At 46.9% G+C, this 4,031-nt stretch overlaps 1 pseudogene; it reads right to left on the reverse strand.

Annotated features, from left to right (window-relative positions):
• Nucleotides 1-1,377: 1,377 nt before the first annotated feature.
• On the reverse strand, nt 1,378-1,486 carry LOC137365044 (U2 spliceosomal RNA; annotated as a pseudogene).
• Nucleotides 1,487-4,031: the final 2,545 nt, after the last annotated feature.

Below are 4,031 nucleotides of genomic sequence, written 5' to 3' on the forward strand. Positions count from 1 at the left end.
GGTGACATCGGGGGGGTCTTGTAGGCAGAGAGGATTGGGTTGTCCTCAGCTGCTTCCATCTGTTCCTCCTCGAAAACATCACAGCTCCCGGTCTCCCGGAGCTCAGGTGCGCCAGACGTGTCATTGCTCCCGGTGTCTCGGAGCTGAGATGCGTTGGCCACGTCGTTACATGTGGGGCATTGGGGTTGGGGCACGCCGGGCCCATCACAGCTTCCAGTGCCCGGGGGCTGGGATGCTTCATCATCCATCTCGGAGTTCTGCCACCTCTTTTGAAGGGGCTGTCGTTCCAGCATTTCCCCGTCCAGTGAAGAGGAGTTGTTGCAGTCTGATTCAGAAGAGAGCCTCCTCTTGCCACTGGTTTGGGTGGTGGCTTTGGGATGTTTTTTCCTTGTGGTTTTCCTCTGGACCACTTGCCACTGACCTGTTTGTCCATCTGCTGCCTCCTCCTCCATTGATTCTGTCTGTGGAGGAGGGGTTTCCGGGCGCTGGGTAGGTGCTGGGTCGTTGGTTTCAGCTGCCTCCCCTTCCTTCTCAGGTTGAAGTTCCTCACTGCGGAGAAGGTTGCTGGTCTCCTTTCGAACAGCGGACGCCTTCGTCGAACCTTCTCGCGGCCTTTCCTTGGACCTTGCCGCCTGAGCATAGCTGAGGCAACGTTTGGGGCAGGTCTTGTAGAGATGGCCTGCCGCACCGCACAAGTTGCAACACTTAGTCTGCTTACAGTCCTTGGTCTGATGGCCTTCCTCCTTGCAGTTCTTGCAAACAACCGTGCAGCAGTTGGCTGCCATGTGACCAGATTTGCCACAGGTGCGGCAAACTCTGGGCTGCCCAGCGTAGACCAACAAGCCTCGACTTCCCCCGATAGCGAAGCTGGAGGGAGGGTGGATGATGGCTCCACTGGGATCTACCTTCAAGGTCACCATGACCTTCCGCTTGCTGGTCCAGATCCCAAAAGGGTCCTTGACATCAGTGCTGGCCACCTCGACATACCTGGCGAGAAAGGTGAGTACATCCACCACCGGAACATGGGGGTTGTAGAGGTGAATTGTCACCACCCGGTCCCATTGTGACGGAAGTGTGAAGAGCGGCTCCGCTGTGAGGATCGACAGTGGCGCCCGGTCCCCTTTCTCCTTGAACGCCTTCAGGAACTTGATGCATCCCGACACGTTGCGGAACGTCACGTCAAAGTATCCACTGCTGGGGAAATCCTGCAGGCAGAAGACGTCCGTCGCTTGAAATCCGCAGCAATCGAAGAGAATTTTCTTGATGAAGAAGGTGCGATCAACCGGTGCATCTCCTTCCTTGTCCTTCACGACCACCCGAACGCTGTTCCGCACTCCCTGGCCCGAAGCTCGAAAATTGGTTATAGCCATTTTACTCAAAGCTTCCCCAGGATCAAAAGGCAATGATCATGGTCTCTTCTCAATCAAATAAGCACTGATAAGAACAGATACTACACTTGATCTTAGCCAAAAGGCCGAGAAGTCCTTTTTTTTTTGTTAGAGGAGGAGGGTGGGTGGGAGACACGACACGTGTAGTGTATCGGGTACAGCCACCACCCAAATATATAGTTTTTACTTACCCAGCAGTCCCCTGGTCCTCCGAAAACTAAAGGGAATTAACTTTTAAACTCCCACTGAAATTGACTTCCCAGCTGTAAGCCCGCTCTCGCACCTTCGCTACTGTCAAGCTGCAGTCACCAAAACTAAAAGAAAGAGATTATAAACCACCCAAATATATAGTTTTTACTTCCCCAGCAGTCCCCTGGTCCTCCGAAGACAAAAGGGAATTAACTTTTAAACTTCCACTGAAATTGACTTCCCAGCTGTAAGCTCGCTCTCGCACCTTCGCTACTGTCAAGCTGCATTCTGTTGTTTGTCAATCTCTGCTACTGTACATGAGTGATATCTGTTATGCATATATTATTTTCTGGTACTGGAAGTGAATGTTGGATTTATTCTTCAGCTGTTAGTCTCTGGTACTGCATATGAGTCTGGGTCTCATTCAGTATCAGTCAATTTCTGGTACACTCTGCATGTGCACATCCAGGGCTCATTCTGCATTTGGCAGTCTCTGGTACTGAATGTGTGTTGCAATTCATTTTTTATGTGTCTGTTTCTGGGACAGTCAGTTACAGTGGGATTAATTTTGTATCTCTCAGCTACTGCCATTGTCTGCAAATGTGATACATTGTGTATCTATGAAATTCTGTTGCAGGATTCCTCTGTACCTGCACTTAATATGTATCTCAGTGATGGTATTGAGAACTATTTGTTTAATGCCATGATGTGTCACGATTTGCTTGCCTCATTTGTATTTCAAAATATGGATCACATTTTAACTGTGTGTTTTATTGAGTTGTGGTGTGAGAGTTTTAGGAACATAGGATCAGGACATTCAGCCGATTGAGCATGCTCTGCCATTCAAGATGATCATCCACTTCAATGCCTTTTTCACACACTATCCTCATATCCCCTTATGTCATTTGTATTTAGAAATCTGTCACTCTCTGCTTTCAACATACTCAATTACTGAGCTTCCACAGCCCTCTGGGGTACAGAATTCCAAATGTTTAACAACGCTCTGAGTAAAGAGGTTTTTCCTCATTGCTATCTGTTTTGGACTAATATTTAGTCTGTAACTCTGAACACATTTGTGAATGATGGCAAATGTTTCAAACTCACAAATGGTGTGCTCAGTACAATTAGAATCATTGAATTGATACTCTATCTTTCGTTACAGCTCTTTCAGAGATTATTGGACTGGTATGAAATGAGTAGTGCAGTGTGCACTAATTGACATAATACGATAACTTTATTTTTGATACTGTATGAGATGTTTGTACTACATTGTAATCTGTCACTGGGTATGCAGTCTGGGCTACATTTATTTATTTAGAGATACAGCACTGAAACAGGCCCTTCGGCCCACCGAGTCTGTGCCAACCATCAACCACCCATTTATACTAATCCTGCACTAATTCCATATTCCTACCACATCCCAACATTTCCCGACCACCTACCTACACTAGGGGCAATTTTATAATGGCCAATTTACCTATCAACCTGCAAGTCTTTGGCATGTGGGAGGAAACCGGAGCACCCGGAGGAAACCTACGCAGACAAGGGAGAACTTGCAAACTCTACACAGGCAGTACCCAGAATTGAACCCGGGTCGCTGGAGCTGTGAGGTTGCGGTGCTAACCACTGCGCCACTGAGCCGCCTCTAAAGAATCTAAGGATTCATTCTGTACCTTTCCATCAGCTGCTCTACCTGATATTTAATTTGTAGCTTAGGCTGCACTTTTGTGGGATTAGTCCGGTGCCTTTTAATCTGATGGTGGGTGTGATTTTGAACTGAGATTGATAGACCTACCTTTCAGCAGTACTGAGTTGGGGTGAATTGGAAACAACTTCTGCCTCTCCTGCATTGTTTGATTGTCTGCTGGATTGAAAATGTGTCTCTGGAACTTGGGATCAGTGCGAGTCTGACTACTTCTGCTCTCTGTGCCTGTGGAACTCATGGCCTGTCTGTGTCTCTGTGCTCTGGGTGTGATAATGTACCTACTCTGTGTTCGAAGGAGTGGACTGCACTTTTCCTTGTGCTGGGGAATCACCACCTTCCTTCAGGTTACTTCAAGTTTTTGCCTACAGAGAGAAAGAAAAATATCTCTGTAACTCAAGATCAATTGAGGTAGAAGCTAGAAAAGTCATTGTTACGACCAGGTGAGAAAGGCTCCCCCTCTCAGCCTCTTCCTTACCTGTAACAGGGTTTAACTTTTTAAAACACCAGGTTTTAGCTTCACTACTCCCTAATTCTAATGGCAAAGAAATCAACCAGGCATGTTTTCTCAGATTTAAACAAGAACAGTGTAAGTTTATTAACCTTAAAAATCTAATTCAGTTAAAATGAATAAAGATACGCAGCACAACCACGCTAGCGTACATATGTGATAAACAGACACACACATAGAAACGGAAGAGGGGAAAAGATTTGAAGCAATAGCTGGAGTTCAGTTGCTGGCTTTGGGTTTG

Source organism: Heterodontus francisci, unplaced genomic scaffold (genome assembly GCF_036365525.1).
Source record: "Heterodontus francisci isolate sHetFra1 unplaced genomic scaffold, sHetFra1.hap1 HAP1_SCAFFOLD_43, whole genome shotgun sequence".
NCBI classification, from domain to species: domain Eukaryota; kingdom Metazoa; phylum Chordata; class Chondrichthyes; order Heterodontiformes; family Heterodontidae; genus Heterodontus; species Heterodontus francisci.